This window comes from Rhinoraja longicauda, chromosome 2 (assembly GCF_053455715.1).
Source record: "Rhinoraja longicauda isolate Sanriku21f chromosome 2, sRhiLon1.1, whole genome shotgun sequence".
In the NCBI taxonomy this organism is placed as follows: Eukaryota; Metazoa; Chordata; class Chondrichthyes; order Rajiformes; family Arhynchobatidae; genus Rhinoraja; species Rhinoraja longicauda.
The window spans coordinates 8,066,311-8,089,431 of record NC_135954.1 but is presented as its reverse complement, the minus strand read 5'-3'; the positions used below and the strand labels follow the sequence as shown (position 1 = coordinate 8,089,431).

The following is a 23,121-nucleotide window of genomic DNA, read 5'->3' as shown; positions in this document are numbered from 1 at the left end:
CTCCCCGTGACCTGCGTGGGTTTTCTCCGAGATCTTCGATTTCCTCCAGCACTCCAAAGACGTACAGGTTTGTAGGTTAATTAGCTCTGTGTATGTGTAAATTGTCCCTAGTGTGTGTGTAGGATAGTGTTAATGTGCGGGGATCGCTGGTTGGTGCGGACTCGGTGGGCACGACTCGAGTATCCGCGCTATACCTCTAAAGTAACTAATTTAGTTTATCACCACATCTACCGAGTGAAAAGCATTTATTGCGTGCTAATCAATCAGCAGAAGGACTATACACGATTACAATTGAGCCGTCCACAGTGTACAGATACAGGATAAAGGAAATAATGTTTAGTGCAAGATAAAGTCCAGTTACGTCCGATTAAAGATAGTGCAAGGATCTTCAATGAGGTAGATATTAGCTAAAGACCACACTCTAGTTGTTGCTTAGATGGTTCAGTTGCCTGATTATCAGCTGGGAAGAAACTGTCCCTGAATCTGGAGGTGTGCATTTTCACACATATTGCTCAATGGGAGTGGGGAGAAGAGGGAGTGACCGGGATAACACTAGTCCTTGATATGCTGGTAGCCTTGCCGAGGCAGCGTGAGGTGTAAATGGGGTCAATAGAAGTGTTTTGATTGTGTGATGGTCTGGGCTGCATCCACAATTCTCTGCAATTTCTTGCAGTCTTGGATGGAGCTGTTCCCAAACCGAGCTGTGATGCTTCCCGATAAAATGCTTTTTAGGGCGCATCTGTAGAAGTTGATGTTCAAAATCTTCAAGAAGATCATTTTCAATGGTTGACTGTGGAAGAGAGGGTAGAAGGGTTTCTTTCCCCCCTCCCCCCCCCAATGTTATTTTATCTTTCCTTGATTCTCCTCGCATTTGCAATTTCTAATTACCTGCCTATCTAATTAACTGTCCATCTACAGAGGGATCTTGGGGTCCAAGTCCATAACTCCCTGAAAGTGGCAACACAATTAGATAGGGTGGTGGTAAAGGCGGCATATGGTATGCTTGCTTTCATAGGATGGGACATTGAGTATAAGAGTCAGGAAGCCATGATGCAACTTTACAGGACTTTGGTTAGGCCAAATTTGGAGTATTGCGTGCAGTTCTGGTCACACCAACTAATAGCACTAAATTCCTTTCTTGTGTTTGGTAAAAAGACAGGAGTTCTTCACCAAACCTTCATCTGTGCCACACCTGATACAAATCTGACCAATGGTGTTTCATTCTTTGATGGACGCTATCCTGAACTGCAAAATGAAGCTTATCACTATTAATCGACCAGCTCCCCTCTTAATAGATCACATAAACTTCACATCATGCTGCATTGTTCCGTTGTCAGTACCGAGGATTTGGCTCTTCAAAAATTAGCATTGATACAAATATCCCAAATATTATTTGGAAACATTAGCTACTCGTATGTGTGTGTGGCAACAACTCTACCACTGCGCCACCATGCCACACTGTTTCTTTTTACTGAACTCTTTGTTTATTATGGTGTTTGGAGTACTATGTTTACATATGTGGTGCTGCTACATGTAAGAATTTTAAGCATTAAATATCCCAAAACACAACAATGAAATTCTTAATTGTAGCAGCACAACATATATATAAACATATTATTCTGTAAAAACCCATAATAAAGATAAAAAAAAGTTCAGTATATATATAAAAACAGACAGATTGATAGGCAATAGTAGTGCAAAGTAAAAAATAATGTCGCCAAGTCTATAACTTTCGGAGGAGGGAGGAACTGCAGATGCTGGAGTAACTCAGCGGGTCAAGCAGCATCTCTGGGGAAAAGGAATAGGTGGCATTTCAGGTCGAGACCCTTCTTCAGACTGATACCTCTGAAGAAGGGACACGACACAAAACTTTACCTATTCCTTTTCTCAAGAGATGCTGCCTGACCTGCTGAGTTACTCCAGCCTTTTGTGTCTCTCTTCAATATAGTTCGGAGCCTATTTAGAGGTTGTAGTGTTTAATAGCCTGATAGTTGTCGGGAAGAAGCTGCTCCTGAACCTGGAGTTTTTAGGCTCCTAAACCTTCGTCCAAACGGCAGGGTGGTCATTGTTTCAGGACACAAGACAATAAAACACTCTGAACTATTAAAATCAAAAGGGAAAAGGCAAAGATTATTATTTTTCCTGTCATGACAGGTTTGAAGTTTGAAGAAGTGTCCCGACCCAAAACATTTCCTGCCCGTTCCCTCCACAGATGCTCCAAGACCCGCTTAGTTACTCCAACGCTTCGTGTTTTACCCTGAAAGCCACAAACTGTAGGAGAGTTCATAAGTGATAGGAGCCGAATTAGGCCATTCGGCCCATCAAGTCTACTCCGGCATTCAATCATGGCTGATCTATCTTTCACTCTCAACCCCATTCTCCTGCCTTCTCCCCATAACCCCTGACATTTGTACTAATCAAAAATCCATCTATCTCTGCCTTAATAATATCCATTGACGGCCTCCACAGCCTTCTGTGGCAATGAATTCCACAGATTCACCACCCTCTGTCTAAACAAATTTCTCCTCATCTCCTTCCTAAAGGAACGCCCTTTTATCCTGAAGATGACCTCTGGTCCTAGACTCTCCCTCTAGAGTCATAGAGTGATACAGTGTGGAAACAGGCCCTTCGGCCCAACTGGCCCACACCGGCCAACATGACCCAGCTACCAAGTCCCACCTGCCTGTGCTTGGTCCATATCCCTCCAAACCTGTCCTATCCATGTACCTGTCTAACTGTTTCTTAAATGTTGGGATAGTCCGAGCCTCAACTACCTCATCTGGCAGCTTGTTCCATACACCCACCACCCTTTGTGTGCAAATGTTACCCCTCAGATTCCTATTAAATCTTTTCCCCTTCACCTTGAACCTATGTCCTCTGGTCCTCAATTCCCCTGCTCTGAGCAAGAGACTCTGTGCATCTACCCGATCTATTCCTCTCATGATTTTGTACACCTCTATAAGATCACCCCTCATCCTCCTGCGCTCCATGGAATAGAGACCCAGCCTAATCAACCACTCCTTATAGCTCACACCCTCTGGTCCTGGCAACATTCTCATAAATCTTCTCTGAACCCTTTCAAGCTTGACAATATCTTTCCTATAACATGGTGCCCAGAACTGAATACAATATTCTAAATGCGGTCTCACCAACGTCTCATACAACTGCAACATGACCTCCCAACTTCTATACTCTAACTAATGAAGGTCAATGTGCCAAAAGCCTTTTTGACCACCTTATCTACCTGCGTCTCGACCTTCAAGGAACCATGCACCTGCACTCCTAGATCCCTCTGCTCCACAACACTACCCAGATGCCTACCATTTACTCTGTAGGTCCTGCCCTTGTTAAGACGTCCCAAAATGTAACACCTCACACTTCCCTGTATTAAATTCCATCAACCATTCCTCCGCCCACCTGGCCAATCTATCCAGATCCTGCTGCAATCTTTCACAACCATCTACCCTATCTGCAAAACCTCTCACTTTTGTATCATCAGCAAAACTTGCTCACCTTGTCATGTACGTTCCCATCCAAATCATAGATGTAGACAACAAACAGTAACGGGCCCAGCACTGAACCCCGAGGCACGCCACTAGTCACAGGCTTCCAGTCCGACAAGCAAACTTCCACCATCACCCTCCGCTTCCTTCCATGGAGCCAATTTGCTATCCAGTGGAAACATCCTCTCTATCCATGAAAGAGTTTCCCCCCTCATCCTTCTAAACTCCAGCGAATACTGGCCCAGTGCCGTCAAACGCTCATCGAATGTTAACCCACTCATTCCTGGGATCATTCTCGTAAACCACCTCTGGACCCTCTCCAGCACCAACCAGCACATCCTTCCTCAGACATGGGGCCCAAATTTGCTCACAACACTCCATCCAGTCCGACCAGCGCCTTGCGAAAGCCTCAGCATTACACCCCTGTTTTGGTATTCTAAATGCTGGAGATTATTAGACAAGAGTGCATTTTCACCTCTGCAGAAAAGGATCTGTTCCATCCATTACATTTAAGTCTTAAATAGTGAAGAGCCACCCACTCTTCAGGAAGTGTAAAGCACCCATTATTTATTGAAGCAAACCACATCTGCACCAAGTCACAGATGAAAGCATACCAGCTTGTCACTTCAAGGCTAATTAGTCTCTTGAAACACAAAATGGCCTACTTAAGTTTCCCAAGGGAATTCTGCTCTCAAATGTAATCTTGCGATGACAAAATATGTCGAAACAGACATCCCCGGGATTCCTAAAAGCCCAAGTTCCACCTCTTTACAAAGAGACTCCAAGCTGACAATAGGATTTCGAGAAGGGTCGCGCCTTCGCGAATTTAATTCCTTTTTTTGTGAAGCACATTCTCGGCTTCTGCTCGTCTCAAACGAAGGAGGAAAGAGGAGCACAATGTGAGGGAATATTTGCACCAAAACAAAACAAAAAATGCCCAGATTTGCAACGGGAACTTTGCATTTTCTCTTCCAGGGGTCCTCGGCCCCCACCAGCTCTTCTTTTGCATTCTCGGCCTTCAAACTCAGAAAAGCTACCTGTACACTACAATGTGGGAAGAATGCTGTCAGTTAAAAGGAAATAAAAAGGAATCTGGCATCTCCATCATAAAGCCCGTTACATCAATTTTGAAAAAAAAAATCATCATATAATATCGCTATGACTTTACCGACGGCGACTTCCATCGTCTAGGGGTTTTTTTGTTGATGAGGGGAACAGACCTCATCAACAAATGCTGCAAGGATGGAGAGGAAGATTACATTGCAGTCAGGAGCATCAACAAGCAAGCAAGCACACTGGCGCTCCATAACCACCACCTCTGCTCGCAAACGTACACAAAATAAATCATAATCAGACCTCAATTTGACAGCGTCCGTTGCAGATTGCACGGAGAGGACCAATGCAAAAGATAAAATCTGGTGCATTACCTGCTTTGCGCTTAACAGACGGTGTTTCCGTGATATATATGTATTATATCCGTAGATGGATCATGCAGGTTCCCGCTGCCTTCGCCAGTACAGCCGCAGCCTCAGCCCCTCTCCCGCTCGCGCTCGCGCTCCGGGCTCTGCGTGACGAAACGACCCCGGGAGAACGCGCGCGCGCTCCATTCCAAATAAAGGCACGAGCACCGCTCCCCGGCCGCGTCGGGGGCGGGGCGGGGGCGCGCACATGCATCTATGCATCTACACACCCACACACCCACACATATCCAGCATGCACACCACTCCTATCACTTATGATCTTATGATATGCACACACACATATGTGCAAATACACAGCATGCACACCACTCCTATCACTTATGATCCCGAAACGTCACCCATTCCTTCTCTCCTGAGATGCTGCCTAACCTGCTGAGTTACTCCAGCATTTTGTGAATAAATACCTTCGATTTGTACCAGCATCTGCAGTTATTTTCTTATATTTATGATCTTATGATATGCACACACACATATGCACATGCACATATCCAGCATGCACACCACTCCTATCACTTATGATCTTATATACACACACACATATGCACACACACATATGCACATATCCAGCATGCACACCACTCCTATCACTTATGATCTTATGATATGCACACACACATGCAAATACATATATGCACATACACATATGCACATATCCAGCATGCACACCACTCCTATCACTTATGATCTTATATGCACACACACATATGCACATATCCAGCATGCACACCACTCCTATCACTTATGATCTATGCACACATATGCATATACACATATGCACATATCCAGCATGCACACCACTCCTATCACTTATGATCTTATGATATGCACACACACATGCAAATACATATATGCACATACACATATGCACATATCCAGCATGCACACCACTCCTATCACTTATGATCTTATGATATGCACACACACATATGCAAATACATACACACATATATGCACATATCCAGCATGCACACCACTCCGATCACTTATGATCTTATATGCACACACACATATGCAAATACATACACATATATTTGCACATATCCAGCATGCACACCACTCCTATCACTTATGATCTTATATGCACACACACATATGCAAATACATACACACATATATGCACATATCCAGCATGCACACCACTCCTATCACTTATGACCTTATGATATGCGCACACACACAAATTTGCACACAATGTGCACACAGTGTGCACCCACACATATGCACATCCGCATATGCACGTACACACATACACATATGCACACACATATGCACATTCATATATATTCACATATACACGTCTACACACATATACACACACATGTACACATACGCACACCCATATCCACATGCATATATGCACACACACTTGGGCATACATATTTGTACATACATATACGCACATACATTATGCACACACATGCATACATAGGCACATACATACATGCACATACACACACATGCACATGCACATATGTGCGCACATGCACATCACATATATACACATATATGCACATACACATATATGCACATACACATATGCACACACACACACACATGCTTGTGCATGCAAGCCATGCTCCAAATAAGGACCGAGTAGACGCAAGCAAAGCTGGCAAAGGGTGCTATCTGCGTTACTTGGTTACAATCCAAAGCATTTCTCCTTCTGAAGTCTCAAGAAGAGTCCTGACCCGAAACTCCACTTATCCATTTTCTCCAGGGATGCTGCCTGAGTTACTTCTCCAGCATTTTGCGTCTATCTTTGGTATAAACCTTCAACAGCAAGTTCCCTTTTTATTACATTTTCGGGCCCTGCTTATTTTGAGCTGTGCAAAGAAAGTCCTTTGCATCTCCTTTATTTTTGCACTGGTGTTACAGCTGCAAGTGGAAATCACCACCTAGGCCAAAAGCTTGAAAGCACATTGCAAAAGGCGTTGTAATGGATATTAGGATCCATTTTACTCACCAAATTGAGGTCAGATAGCTCTAAACTCCTCGTGAGTCATTCTTCTACCATGACTACAATTTTGGCTCCTACTTTGCTTCAGGAGCCCTAAGGTTGAAAACTATCTCTCCTGCAGTGAAATATGATATAGTCATCGTCATGGAGTCATAGAGAATCATCCAGGATAGAAGAAGCAGGCCCGACAGCCTACTGCGTCTTTACCGACCGTCTAGTATCTTTTGCTACTAATCCCCTTTACCAGTGACTGTTTCACCGAACACTTGTACTCGGTCCACCAAGACCTACTGGATCTCCCGGTTGCTAATCTTTTTAACTCCCAACACTGACCTTTCTGTCCTGGGACTCCTCCATTGCCTGAGTGAGTCCACAAGTAAACTCGAGGAACAGCACCTCCTTTTTATGCTTGGGCAGCTTCCAACCCAATAGTATGAACATTGAGGTTTGAAGAAGGATCTCGACCCGAAATGCCACCCAGAGATGCTGCCTGTCCCGCTGAGTCACTCCAGCATTTTGTGTCTATCTTCAGTATGAACGTAGAATTCTCCAATTTTAGCTAACCTCCAACAACCCACTCCCCTCCCCTACCCTCTCTCCTTCACCCCCCACCCCTTTTTCTGCTCACCCCCTCCTATTCACCTATTTCTCCCCTCCCCAACACTTACATTCCTTCCTCTGGTTTCACGATTCTCAACAATTCAATCTTTTTGTTCATAAGTTCAATAGACAATAGACAATAGGTGAAGGAGTAGGCCATTCGGCCCTTCGTGCCAGCACAGCCATTCAATGTGATCATGGCTGATCATTCTCAATCAGAACCCCGTTCCTGCCTTCTCCCCATACCCTGACTCCGCTATCCTTAAGAGCTCTATCTAGCTCTCTCTTGAATGCATTCAGAGAATTGGCCTCCACTGCCTTCTGAGACGGAGAATTCTACAGATTCACAACTCTCTGACTGAAAAAGTTCATAAGTTATTGGAGCAGAATTAGGCCATTCGGCCGATTAAGTCGATCCACCATTCAATCATTCAATCAAGCCTGACCTGCTGAGTTACTCCAGCATTTTGTGAAATAAATACCTTCGATTTGTACCAGCATCTGCAGTCATTTTCTTACACTATTCAATCATGGCTGATCTTTCTATCCTTCTCAACCCCATTCTCCTGCCTCCACCCCATGACCCCTGATGCCTGCTCTAATCAAGAATCCATCAATCTCTGCCTTAAAAATAGGCAGCAATGAATTCCACAGATTCAGCACCCTCTGACGAAAGAAATTCCTCCTCATCTCCTTTATAAATTAATTTAAATTAATTTTAAATTAAAATCGTTGAAAGCATTAGCGACGCAGTGGTGCTGGTTTCCGACGGGCATGGTGACGGACGCCCCACACCTCTCTGTCCTCCATACAGCTGGCAAGCTCCTCTTTTGTCTCTATATATGCGTCTTCCATCAACGTCTTCAGCATTGTCTTGTTTGGTCGTCCCGGGTTCCGGCTTCCTTTCTAAAGGTACGTCCTTTTTTTTCTGAGGCTATGAGTCCTAGTCTCTCCCGCACTAGTGGAAACATCCTCTCCACATCCATTCTATCCAAGCCTTTCACTATTCGGTAAGTTCACTGTGTCTAACGGGGTTTTTTTTCCCCAGGTAATGTTTCGTCTCGTTCTCGCTCCCTCAGGATGAGATGGGTGTACCCCTCAAACCCATGTTTGATAGGCGGCCCGGTGGAGCAGCGGTAGAGTTGTTGCCTTACTGCGAATGCAGTGCCAGAGGCCCGGGTTCGATCCCGACTACGGGTGCTGTCTGTACGGAGTTTGTACGTTCTCCCCGTGACCTGCATGGATTTTCTCCGAGATCTTCAGTTTCCTGCCACACTCCAAAGACGTACAGGTATGTAGGTAAATTGGCTTGGTATAAATGTAAATTGTCCCTAGTGTGTGTAGGATAGCATTAATGTGCGCGGGGATTGCTGGTCGGCGCGGACCCAGTGGGCCAAAGGGCCTGTTTCCACACTGTATCTCTAAACTAAAATGCAGGAGATTCAGGACTTTCGGGAAAAGAACTGTGGTAGCAAGCTGTTCAATGACCACGGGAACAGGCCCTTCAGCCCATTATGTCTGTTCCAAGATAAACCAGTCTCTTATGCCTGCACATGACCCTTATCCCTCCATTCCATATCCCGTGTCTCTCTAAAGGCCTCTTAAATGCCACTGTAATACCTACCTCCACCACCATCCCTGGCCGCCTATTCCAGGCACCCGCCACTCATCATGCCAAGAGCAACTCTTATCTGCCTGCACATAATCCATATCCCTCCATTCCCTGCCTAACCATGTTCCCATCCGTAAGATAGACACAAAATGCTGGACTAACTCAGCGGGTCAGGCAGCATCTCTGGAGAAAAGGAATAGGTGAAGTTTCGGGTCGAGACCCTTCTTCAGAGTGAGAGTCAGGGGAGAGGAAAACTAGAGGTATGAAAAGGTACAGAACAAATCAGAACCGGCACCGATGGCCAAGGAGCCCACAATGGTCCATAGACGGCTGTGGAGGAGGTGATAATGAGGGGATAATAGACAATAGACAATAGACAATAGGTGCAGGAGTAGGCCATTCAGCCCTTCGAGCCAGCACCGCCATTCATGGTGATCCTGGCTGATCATCCACAATCAGTACCCCGTTCCTGCCTTCCCATACCCCCTGACTCCGCTATCATTAAGAGCTCTATCTAACTCTCTCTTGAATGCATCCAGAGAATTGGCCTCCACTGCCTTCTGAGGCAGAGAATTCCACAGATTTACAACTCTCTGAGTGAAAAAGATTTTCCTCATCTCCATTGATGAGAAAATGGCCTACCCCTAAATGGCCTACCCCTTATTCTTAAACTGTGGCTCCTGGTTCTGTAACAATGAATATAAGTCTCTTAAATGCCACTATCGTATCTGCCTCCACCATCACTCCTGGCACCACATTCTAGGCACACATCACCATCGGTGTAAATAATCTGCCCGGCACATCTCCTTTAAACTTTGCTCTCTCACCTTAAAACTATGCCCTCTAGTTTTTGACATTTCCACCCTGAAAACTAGGTGCTGACTGTCTAAGTGAATACCTATATCTCTCTATATCACCATCTATATCTCTTGTTTCCCTTTCCCCTGACTTTCTGAAGAAGGGTCTCGACCCGAAACGTCACCTATTCCTTTTCGCCAAAGATGCTGCCTGACCCGCTATGTTACTCTAGTTCTTTGTGCCTATCTTAAGTGAACACCCATGTGTTTTGACTTTGCTCAGAAAATTCCAGATGAGACTACATGAGAAGGACTGATAAAGGAAAGGATAAAAGCAAACACCAAAAAGTTTAAACTACCCTGGATGTTCTGTTGATTCTTTGCAGACTGACAATGTGCAGATTCTACGGTGCAAAGTCTATTGTCATTTAAACAACGGAGTGTATTGTTTTACATGTAAATGTTTCTCAAGCCAAATTGTTCATTAAATGTAAGTGTTCATCATCTTTTAGTTTGGGTTAGAGATACAGCGCTGAAACAGGCCCTTTGGCCCACAGTGTCCAGCGATTCCCGCACACTAACGCTCTCCTACTAGGGTTGCCAACAGTCCCGTATTAGCCGGGACATCCCATATATTGGGCTAAATTGGTTTGTCCCATACAGGACCGCCCTTGTCCCGTATTGGGCTCGGGGGGCGCTGTAGGCCCGGACACTGTAGGCCCGGACACTGTAGGCCCGGACACTGTAGGCCCGGACACTGTAGGCCCGGACACTGTAGGCCCGGACACTGTAGGCCCGGACACTGTAGGCCCGGACACTGTAGGCCCGGGGGCCGCAGTAGGCCCGGACACTGTAGGCCCGGGGGCCGCAGTAGGCCCGGACACTGTAGGCCCGGGGGCCGCAGTAGGCCCAGGCACTGTAGGCCCGGACATAGTAGGCCCGGGGGCCACTGTAGGCCTGAACAGTGTAGGCCTGGAGGCCCGGGCGCTTTTGGTGGAGTGGGAGCACGTGGCTGCTGACTGGGTGAGGTCACATGGGGCGCGGGGCGGTGACGTCACCTTTTGTCCCTTATTTGGGAGTGAGAAAGTTGGCAACCCTAATCCCCGCACACTAACACTCTCCTACACACACTAGGGACAATTTTACATTTATACCAAGCCAATTAACCTACAAACGAGTACATCTTTGGAGACTGCTAGTTGTTATGCTTCAGCTACTTAGGGCCTTACTCAGGGCCTATCTGGATATCTGCATTTGTGTTGGGAACTACAACTTAAAAAGGGTTCATTGGTGTTAAGTGGGTTCCAGTTCAGATTTACCCAAATGAGAATTGGGCTCGAAGGGTTAAACTATCTGGATGGGTTGGAAAAATATCCGTCATTGTGTTATACAGTGTGGAAACAGGCCCTTCAGCCCAGCTTGTCCACACCGACCAACATGTCACATCTACACTAGTCCCACCTGCCCGCACTTGGCCCATATCCCTCTAAACATGTCCAATAGTAGTACCTGTCCAAATGTGTCTTAAATATTATGATGGTATCTGCCTCAACTACCTCCTCCGGTGGCTCATTCCATATACCCACCGCCCTTTGTGTAAAAAAGTTTCCCCTCTGGTACCTATTAATCTTTCCCCGCTCACCTTAAACCTATGTCCTCTGGTTCTCGATTCTCCTACTCTGGGTAAAATACTATGTGCATCTACTCCTCTATTCCTCTCACGATCTTGCACACCTCTATAAGTTCACCCCTCATCCTCCTGTGCTCCAAGAAATAAAGTCCTAGCCTGCTCATGACATAGATGTTGCGACATGACCTCCCAACTTCTACACTCAATGCTCTGACTGATGATGGCCAATGTACGTAAAGCCTTTTTGACCACTCCGTCTCCCTGTGGTGCCACTTTCCTTTCAAGGAACTTTCAAGAGCCCTACTATTCACTGTGTAGGTACTGCCCTTGTAAGACTTCCTAAAATGAAATACCTCACACCTCACAGGAAGGCTGTGCTGGCTCTGGAGAGGGTCCAGAGGAGGTTAACAAGAACGATCCCAGGAATGAGTAGGTTAACCTATGATGAGCGTTTGTCAGCACTGGGCCTGTACTCACTGGAGTTTAGAAGAATGAGGGGGGGGGGGGGGGGGGGGGACCTCATTGAAAAGTACAGAATTGTGAAAGGCTTGGATAGAGTGGAAGTGGAGAGGATGCTTCCACTAGTGCCAAAATCTGTGTAGAAAGGAACTGCAGATGCTGGTTATATACCGAAGATAGACACAAAACACTGGAGTAACTCAGTGGGTCAGGCAGCATCTCTGGAGAAAAAGATGGGTGACGTTTTGGGTCTGAAAATGCATCCCGACCCGAAATATCACCCAGCATTTTTTCATGTATCAGCACACTGTGGATGGCTCAATGGTAATCATATATTGTCTTTCCGCTGACTGGTTAGCATGCACAAAACCTCGGTACACATGACAATTAACTAAACTCAACCAAGCTCTCCATAGATGCTGCCTGACCCGCTGAGTTACTCCAGCACTTTATGTCTGTCTCCAGCATCTGTAATGTTGTAGCGATGGACGCAGGTTAGATCCAGGCCAATGGAACTGTAATTGTTCCTCACGGAACCTGCAACAGCAGGTCTTCTTCATCTGCTTTGTCTGAAGAACGGTCTCGACCCAAAACGTCACCCATTCAAGTCAAGTCATGTCAAGTCAAGTTTATTTGTCACATACACACACACGATGTGCAGTGAAATGAAAGTGGCAATGCCTGCGGATTGTGCACAAAAAAGAATTACAGTTACAGCATATAAATAAAGTTAATAAGTTAATATAGAGAAGACAAAATTTAGTCCCTGGAGTTATAAAAGTTAACAGTCCTGATGGCCTGTGGGAAGAAACTCCGTCTCATCCTCTCTGTTTTCACAGCGTGACAGCGGAGGCGTTTGCCTGATCGTAGCATCTGGAACAGTCCGTTACTGGGGTGGCAGGGGTCCCTCATGATCTTGCTTGCTCTGGATCTCCACCTCCTGATGTATAGGTCCTGCAAGGGGACGAGTGTAGTTCCCATGGTGCGTTCTGCCGAATGCACTACTCTCTGCAGGGCCTTCCTGTCCTGGGCAGAGCTGTTCCCAAACCAGACTGTAATGTTGCCGGACAGGATGCTCTCTATAGCCCCAGAGTAGAAGCAATGAAGGATCCCCAGAGACACTCTGAATTTCCTCAGCTGTCTAAGGTGGTAAAGGCGCTGCTTTGCCTTACCCACCAGTGCGGCAATGTGCGTTGTCCATGTCAGATCCTCTGTGATGTGGACTCCCAAGTATTTAAAACTGCTCACCCTGTCCACAGTAGACCCATTTATCTCCAGTGGCGTGTACGTCCTTGGATGTTTAGCCCTTCTAAAGTCCACAATGAGCTCCTTAGTTTTAGTGACATTCAAGAGGAGGCTATTGTCCTGACACCAGAGTGCCAGATCAGCCACCTCCTCCTGGTAGGCCTTCTCATCGTTGTCGGAGATCCGGCCCACCACCACAGTGTCATCAGCAAACTTGACGATGGAGTTTGAGCTGAACCTGGCCCCACAATCATGTGTGTACAGGGAGTACAGTAGGTGGCTAAGGACGCAACCCTGGGGGAATCCTATGTTCAGGGTGAGGGAGCTAGATGTGTGTTCCCCCATCCCCCATCCTGACCACTTGGGGCCTGGCGGTGAGAAACCTGGGAGACCGCATCATCAGTGGACCTGTTCGGACGGTATGCGAACTGTAGTGGGTCCATGTTGCGAGGAAGGAGGGCACAGATATGCTTCTTGATTAGTCTCTCGAAGCATTTCATGACAACCGAGGTGAGGGCCACCGGTCGGTAGTCATTCAAACACGCTGGAGAGGCATTCTTTGGCACCGGTACAATGATGGATCTTTTGAAGCATGCAGGGACCATGGACTTTGCCAAGGAGAGGTTGAATATTGTGGTAAGCACTGGAGCAAGCAGAGTAGCACAAGACTTTAGTACTCGCCCAGATATACCATCTGGGCCTCCAGCTTTCCTCGTGTTCACACGCGTCAGAGCCCACCTCACCTCATGCTCGGACACCGAGAATGTGTGCACATTCCCGGCGGTGGATCCCCCTCCAGCCTCGCTAGCCAGCGCCCCTTCGGTGCTGTTTTTAGATGGCAAACTGGGGGTGTTACCCATCTCAAACCGTGCATAAAAAGAGTTCAGGTCATCAGCTAAGGAGGAGCCGGCACTTCCGGTTGAGGGGGTGCTGGACCTGTAGCTAGTTGTAGTCCGTAGCCCCTGCCAAAGGCGCCTGGTGTCCTGCTGCTCCATCTGTGACTCCATCCTGTCCCGGTACCTCCTTTTTGCGTCCTTCACCACCCTTCGCAATCGGTAGGACTCTACCTTGTAGTTGTCCCTGTTGCCGGATGCCAGGCCAGAGTTGTAAGCAGCTGTGCGAGCATTCAAGGCCACGCGAATAGACCTGTCCACCCAGGGTTTTTGGTTAGGAAAGATACTGACCCTTACCGTGGGGATGATGTTATCGGCTATTGTGGCAATGAAGTCCGTAACCGCTTCCGCAAACTCACTGACGTCTCTGGAACTTGCTTGGAACATGTTCCAGTCGACTTCGCTCAGTGAATCTTGCAGCATGGCCTCTGAATGGTCAGCCCACCGCTTTATCTTTATAGATTTATTCCATCTATCCACAGATGCTGCCTGTCCTGCTGAGTTACTCCAGCATTTTGTGTCTATGTATACAGATGCTTAGAGAGAAGCCTCTGGAGAGAAGGAATGGGTGACGTTTCAGGGTCGAGAACCTTCTTCAGACTGAGGCCGTTACTCCAGCATTTTTGTGTCTATCTTCGGTGTAAACCAGCATCTGCAGTTCCTTCTGCAGTTTCCCCGAGAAACAAGGAAATGCAGATGCTGGTTTAGAAAAAAAAAGACAAAATGCTGGAGTAAGTCAGTGGGTCAAGCAGCATCTGTGGAGAAGGTGGACAAGTGAGGTCTTATTTCAGTTCGAGTCTGTAGGTGGGTCATGACCCAAACCGTCACCTATCCATGTTCTCCAGAGATGCTGCCTGGCCCTCTCAGTTGCTCCAGCACTCTGTGTCCCTTTTTTTACGTAGTGTATGGTAAGATTGTTTTTAATTGATTGTCACTGAACTGAAAAAGAATTTCACTAGACTTCGCTACACGGGACAATAAAGTACCATTGTAGTCAGCACCTAACTGACTGTAGTTACAACAAGTTCATTTTGTTGAAAGACTGGAGCGACTAGCCTTGTTTACACTGGAATTTAGAAGGATGAGAGGAGATCTTATCGAAACGTATAAGATTATTAAGGGGTTGGACACGTTAGAGACAGGAAACATGTTCCCAATGTTGGGGAAGTCCAGAACAAGGGGCCACAGTTTAAGAATAAGGGGTAGGCCATTTAGAACTGAGATGAGGAAAAACTTTTTCAGTCAGAGAGTTGTTAATCTGTGGAATTCACTGCCTCAGAAGGCAGTGGAGGCCAATTCTCTGAATGCCTTCAAGAGAGAGCTCGATAGAGCTCTTAATGATAGCGGAGTCAGGGGGTATGGGGGGAAGGCAGGAACAGGGTACTGATTGAGAATGATCAGCCATGATCACATTGAATGTTGGTGCTGGCTCGAAGGGCCGAATGGCCTCCTCCTGCACCTATTGTCTATTGTCCATTGTCTATTTTGGAGTGCCTCTGGCTACTTTGCAGGATATTAAATTAACCGAGGCTTCGAATCACTTCTATTAATGATGAAATTTACTCCCAGTCCTGTGGTTTAATTTATTGGATGAAATCATTGATTAAAGGACATAGTTACAGATATCCAAATCACATGACGTTGCCTTTCCACTTATCGTAGCTTGGAGGATGATTCATAATGGTTGTGTTGATTTAGAAGTGTTGATTCCACCTTTGGTCAAAACTTTGATTCATCTGGTGAAGTCAGGGGCTGGTGATCTAAAAGTCTGACCACATGCTAACGTTAATGATTGGCTTTATAACCCAAATACTGTGAACCATGATATCCATCAAGGCAAACGCAATGCTGCCGTTTATTTCGAGAGGGCTAGAATACAAAAACAGAGATGTAATGCTGAGGCTCTATAAGGAACTGGACAGACCGCGTTTGGAGTACTGTGAGCAGTTTTGGACCCCATATCTGAGGAAGGATGTGCTGACTCTGGAGAGGGTCCAGAGGAGGTTTACAAGAATGATCCCAGGAATGAGTGGGTTAACATATGATGAGCGTTTGTCGGCACTGGGCCTGTACTCGCTGGAGTTTAGAAGGTTGAGGGGGGACCTCATTGAAACTTACCCAACAGTGAAAGGCCTGGATAGAGTGGATGTGGAGAGGATGTTTCCACTAGAGGGGGAGTCTAGGACCAGATACCATAGCTTCAGAATAAAAGGATGTACCTTTGGAAAGGAGATGAGGAGGAATTTATTTTGTCAGAGGGTGGTGAATCTGTGGAAATCACTGTGGAGGCCAAGTCAATGGATATTTTTAAAGTCTGAGATTGACAGATTCATGATTAGAAAAGGGGGTTAGGGGTTATGGGGAGAAGGCAGGAGAATGGGGTTGAGCGGGAAAGATAGATCAGCCACGAATGAATGGCGGAGTAGAATTGTTGGGCCAGATGGTTAATTCTGCTCCCGAAACTTATTTAAGTTATGAACTTATGAATTTATATAAAGGCGATTCTTTCTTTCTCTACTTGGGTAAGAATATTTTGCATTTCCCAGTCAATGTATTATTTTAGCATTACCATCTGTTTGCATCGTTTTATTTTTCTACTGAAGTGTTGCAAAATTGTGGCAAAATTATCTCAGCTTGTTTCATCGGTTAAAATTCAAGCACCATAAACCAGCCACCCACGCCAGTCTCCATCCACCACCTGGGCAAAGTGATGCTAATCCTGCCGTGATAAACATAGAAACATAAAAAATAGGTGCAGGAGGAGGCCATTTGGCCCTTCGAGCCAATGATGTATGCCTTTCTCCAACTGCATGGAAAGTAGCTCAGGTACAGCTCTTTTAGGTTCAGTTTAGAGATACAGCGTGGGAACAGGCCCTTCGGCCCATCGAGTCCGCCATTCAATATGATCATGGCTGATCATCCAGCTCAGTAACCTGTACCTGCCTTCTCTCCATACCCCCTGATCCCTTTAGCCACAAGGACCACATCTAACTCCCTCTTAAATATAGCCAATGAACTGGCCTCAACTACCTTCTGTGGCAGAGAATTCCACAGACTCACCACTCTCTGTGTGAAGAAATGTTTTCTCATCTCGGTCCTAAAAGACTTCCCCCTTAAGCTGTGACCCCTAGTTCTGGACTTCCCCAACATCGGGAACAATCTTCCCGCATCTAGCCTCTCCAACCCCTTAAGAATTTTATGTTTCTATAAGATCCCCCCTCAGTCTTCTAAATTTCAGTGAGTACAAGCCGAGTCTATCCAGTCTTTCTTCATATGAAAGTCCTGCCATCCCAGGGATCAATCTGGTGAACCTTCTCTGTACTCCCTCTAAGGCTAGAATGTCTTTCCTCAGATTAGGAGACCAAAACTGTACGCAATACTCCAGGTGCGGTCTCACCAAGGCCCTGTACAACTGCACCATTCAGGTAATACTCTGAATTACCCACACGTCTTTGGTGCATATCTATGTAATTGACACCCAACCAAACCCACACGTCTTTGGGATCGTGGGTGGAAACCGGAGAACCTGCACGAAATCCACGTGGTCACAGGGAGAACGTGCAAACTCCACTCGGACAGGTCATCCGAGGTCAGGATCGAACCCTTGAAGCAGCAGATCTACCAGCTGCGAGACTGTGCTGCTCTTACAGAGCAGAAAAATGGTTAAACAACCCTTTCGTGCCATATCAGAAGAAAACTGGAAGGTATAAAATATAGGAGTAATTGTCAAGGAATTCATTGATGTCCCATCTGATGGGAGCTTCTACCACTGGTCTCATTGTACGTTCCCACCATCAGTGGTGTACCTTAGATGGGGCATAACTTAATAAATTCTAGGAGGAGAATTAGGCCATTCAGCCCATCAAGTCTACTCCGCCATTGAAATCATGGCTGATTATCTTTCCCTCTCAACCCTGCCTTCTCCCCATAACCCCATGACACCCGTACTAATCAAAGTACCTTTGATTAATGAATGGTTAATGAATACTATCTTGGTCAAGCATGGGCAAGTTGGCAGAAGGGCAAGTTTCATTGCTGTATGACTCTATGACTAAGATACTGTGACATATTTGAGCCTGGACATTACTGGGAGGGCAGGCATTTGAGAGGCTGTTAACAGACATGGAATCTCCAATTGAAGGATTCTTCATTCAATAAATGCCAAGCATGTGGGGCAATGAAACATGGCTATTTCAACTGTACACTGAGGTGAGCTATGCTTCACTTGTGCACAGTGAGAGTCCATATCATCGGGAAACGGCAACAGCACCTTGAATTTACATTACACCTTTAGACTTTAGACTTTAGAGATAGAGCATGGAAACAGGCCCTTCGGCCAAACGAGTCTGCACCGACTAACGATCACCCCGTACACTAACACTATCCTACACACACACGAGGGACAATCTTTACCGGAGTTAATTAACCTACAAACCTGCACATCTTTGGAGTGTGGGAGGAAGCCGGACCACCCGGAGAAAATCCACACAGGTCACAGGGAGAACGTTCAAACACTGTACAGACAGCATCCATAGTCAGGATCGAACCTGGGTCTCTGGCGCTGTAAGGCAGCAACTCTAGGCTGTTAACAGACATGGAATCTCCAATTGAAGGATTCTCCATTCAATAAATGCCACTGGACAATAGACAATAGAAAATAGGTGCAGGAGTAGGCCATTCGGCCCTTCGAGCCAGCACCGCCATTCAATGTGATCATGACTGATCATTCTCAATCAGTACCCCATTCCTACCTTCGCCCCATACCCCCTGACTCCGCTATCCTTAAGAGCTCTATCTAGCTCTCTCGTGAATGCATTTAGAAAATTGGCCTCCACTGCCTTCTGAGGCAGAGAATTCCACAGATTCACAACTCTCTGACTGAAAAAGTTTTTCCTCATCTCCGTTCTAAATGGCCTACCCCTTATTCATAAACTGTGGCCCCTTGTTCTGGACTCTTCCAACATTAGGAACATGTTTCCTGCCTCTAACGTGTCCAACCCCTTAATAATCTTATACGTTTCGATAAGATCCCCTCTCATCCTTCTAATCCAAGCTTGTAATGCAATGAAACATGGCTACTTCAACTGTATGCTGAGGTGAGCTATGCTTCACTTGTGCACAGTGCAAGTCCATATCATAAGGAAACAGGAACAGCAGCTTGCATTTACGTTACACCTTTAGACTTTAGAGATACAGCGCGGAAACGGGCCCTTCGGCCCACCGAGTTCACGTTGACCAGCGAACCCCGCATATGAGCACCATCCTACACACTAGAAACAATTTACAACTTTTACCAAAGCCAATTAACCTACAAAACTGTACGTCTTTGGAGTGTGGGCGGCACGGTAGCGCAGCGGTAGAGTTGCTGCTTTACAGCGAATGCAGCGCCGGAGACTCAGGTTCGATCCTGACTACGGGTGCTGCACTGTAAGGAGTTTGTACGTTCTCCCCGTGACCTGCGTGGGTTTTCTCCGAGATCTTCGGTTTCCTCCCACACTCCAAAGACGTACAGGTATGTAGGTTAATTGGCTGGGTAAATGTAAAAATTGTCCCTAGTGGGTGTAGGATAGTGTTAATGTGCGGGGATCGCTGGGCGGCACGGACTTGGAGGGCCGAAAAGGCCTGTTTCCGGCTGCATATATATGATGATATGATGATGAAACCGGAGCGTACAAAATCCGTACAGACAAGCACCCGTAGTCAGGATCGAACCCGGGTCTCTGGCGCTGAAAGGCAGCAACTCTACCGCTCCACCATTCCACATTAAAAATGCAGGCAAGAAATTATATTCCTGAAAATCTCGGGGAATGTTCGACACATGACAACTCTCGAAGAAAACATAAAAATTATTAAAAGGGTTATTCCTTTCATAGACTTTCATCGCAAACTTGTTAATAGTTTAAAATAAACAGCTCGATGGTTCTCAGTCATTTCTGTGCAGTATAATTACATAGAAATCACACTTATGAAGGTCGTTTCCTTCACTCTGAATTAATTTTCACTGTGAATGTGGTTAGGCCATTGCCTACACGGAGTGTGAATGAATCATTTTGTCTGTTCATTGTATAATGCTTGCATCTTAAAATAGCTTTACATAAGCCGGCTAAAAAAGCAGAACAAATACTTACATGATAATGCCCTTTCGTCAACTCTGGATGTCTCCGAAACTTTGCAGCCAATGCAGAAATACAGAAAGTTGGAAGGAACTGCAGATTTGTTTATAGACACAAAATGCTGGAGTAACTCAGCGGGTCAGGCAGCATCTCTGGAGAACATGGATAGGTGACGTTTCACAGAGTGCTGGAGTAACTCAGCGGGTCAGGCAGCATCTCTGGAGAGAAGGAATGGGTGATGTTTCGGGTCGAGACCCTTCTTCAGAAGAGACCCTTCTCTCCAAAGATGCTGCCTGACCGGCTGAGTCACTCCAGCATTATGTGTCTACCTTCGATTGAAACTAGCATCTGCAGTTTTTTTTCCTGTAGATTTGTTCAGTTTAGTTTAGAGATACAGCGCGAAAACAGGCCCTTCGAGTCCGCACCGACCAGGAATACCCGCACATTAACACTATCCTACACACACTAGGGATAATTGTACACTTATAGCAAGCCAATTAACCTACAAACCTGAACGTCTTTGAATTTTGGCGGAAACCGAAGATCTCGGAGAAAACCCACGCAGGTCACGGGGAGAACGTACAAACTCCGTACAGATGGCGCCCACAGTCGGGATCGAACCCGGGTCTCTGGCGCTGCAAGCGCTGTAAGGCATCAACTCTACCGTTGCGCCACTGTGCAGCCCTTGTTGGTTTATAACCAGATGCTAGTTTACACCGAAGATAGACACAAAATGCTTGAGTAGCCCACCGAATAGTAAGAAGCTTGGATATAGTGGATGTGGAGAGGATGTTTCCACCAGTGGGAGAGTCTAGGACCAGAGGTGATAGCCTCAGAATTACAGGACGTTCCTTTAGGAAGGAGACGAGGAAGATTTTTTTTAGTCAGAGGGTGGTGAATCTGTGGAATTCTTTGACGCCAATTTCAATGAAACTTCTTCCATTAGCACCAAAGGGACGAAGGTGAGTAAGGTGGACCTAAAATTGTCACGCAACTGTGTACCGTTTTGGCTGTAGTTCAGGAACAAACAAACAAACAAACGAGAGTTTTAGTATATAGATGTAAAGGAAGGAACTGCAGATGCTGGTTTAAACCGAAGATAGACACAAAATGCAGGGGTAACTCAGCAGGTCAGGCAGCATCTCTGGAGAGAAGGAATGGGTGACCCGAAACATCTCCAGAGATGCTGCCTGTCCCACTGACTAACTCCGGCATTTTGTGTCTAACATTGAAATAAATGCAGTTTAAATCATTGTTCTTTCCTCTTTCTTTGTTGAGTTCCTGTCTGCCTTCCACTCTTTGACCAGCTTTTGCTCCCAACTTGTTTCGTTTAGATTAGTTTATTGTTAAGGACCCTCAGACTATCTTTGATCCTACTTTACTAGGCTTTATAGACAATAGACAATAGGTGCAGGAGTAGGCCATTCGGCCTTTCGAGCCAGCACCGTCATTCAATGTGATCATGGCTGATCATTCTCAATCAGTACCCCGTTCCTGCCTTCTCCCCATACCCCCTGACTCCGCTATCTTTAAGAGCTCTATCTTGAAAGCATCCAGAGAATTGGCCTCCACTGCCTTCTGAGGCAGAGAATTCCACAGATTTACAACTCTCTGACTGAAAAAGTGTTTCCTCATCTCCGTTCTAAATGGCCTACCCCTTATTCTTAAACTGTGGCCCCTGGTTCTGGACTCCCCCAACATTGGGAACATGTTTCCTGCCTCTAATGTGTCCAATCTCTTAATAATCTGTTTCAATAAGATCCCCTCTCATCCTTCTAAATTCCAGCGTATACAAGCCTAGTCGCTCCAGTCTTTCAACATACGACAGTCCCGCCATTCTAGGAATTAAGCTAGTGAATTTACACTGCACGCCCTCAATAGCAAGAATATCCTTCCTCAAATTCATTTAGTATATTTATTTGTCTTGTACTATGGTGGTGGGTCCTGTTTTGTTTTATTGTATTATAAATATTATTTTTTATTTGATTTTAAAAAAGTGTACATTGCAACAATATTTGGTAAGAAGCTTTCTTAACGTCTTTGTGAAGCAGTTTCCTATTTTCTCTGCATAGTGGACACACAGCAGAGAAATTATGAGTGTCTCTCTTTCTCTAATTTAATTTTAAACTAACTTTAGTCTTAAAATGAAACATTGAAATCGAATACTTTTGTGTTTCTCCGTCTAGTTAGATAGTCCCAGAAGCGCTGGTTAATGAAACTATAAAACGTGGACTTTGTAGCTGAAAATTAATGTAGCACCCGAATGTGCACTGATACGCCCGGGCCTACACTGTCAAACTATGTGATTCACGTGAGATAAATAAAGACACCCAAGCTGCTGGGATATCCAAATAAGCAACCCCAAGAAAGACAAGTTTACACCACAGATAGACACAAAGTGCTGGAGTAACTCAGCGGGACAGGCAGCATCACTGGAGAGAAGGAATGGGTGACGTTTCAGGTCGAGACCCTTCTTCAGTCTGAAGTTTCCAGAGGTGCTGCCGGTCCTGCTGAGTTACTCCAGCATTTTTGAGTCTATCTTCAGTGTAAACCAGCATCTGCAGTTCCTTCCTACAGGTTTACACTGCACATTGACCATGTTAAATAAACTGGATCAGATTATTATCTCAGTGGAGTTAGGTTAGGTAAGGTGGAGGTGCAGCGAGACCTGGGTGTCCTTGTACATCAGTCACTGAAAGTTGGCATGCAGGAACAGCAGGCAGTGAAGAAAGCTAATGGAATGTTGGCCTTCATAACAAGAGGATTTCAGTATAGGAGTAAAGAGGTTCTTCTGCAGTTGTATAGGGCCCTGGTAAGACCACATCTGGAGT

The 23,121-nt window shown here is 45.8% G+C and overlaps 1 protein-coding gene across 2 annotated transcripts in view; it reads right to left on the bottom strand.

Moving 5' to 3' along the window:
• The window catches only part of cap2 (cyclase associated actin cytoskeleton regulatory protein 2), a 142,547-nt gene extending 137,470 nt beyond the window's left edge, over positions 1–5,077 (bottom strand). For both annotated transcript variants that reach the window (XM_078414714.1, XM_078414724.1), the window contains exon 1: positions 4,931–5,077. The gene's annotated coding sequence lies outside the window, so the exon portion shown is untranslated. The remainder of the gene's footprint in view (positions 1–4,930) is intronic.
• Between the last annotated feature and the right edge of the window lie 18,044 nt (positions 5,078–23,121).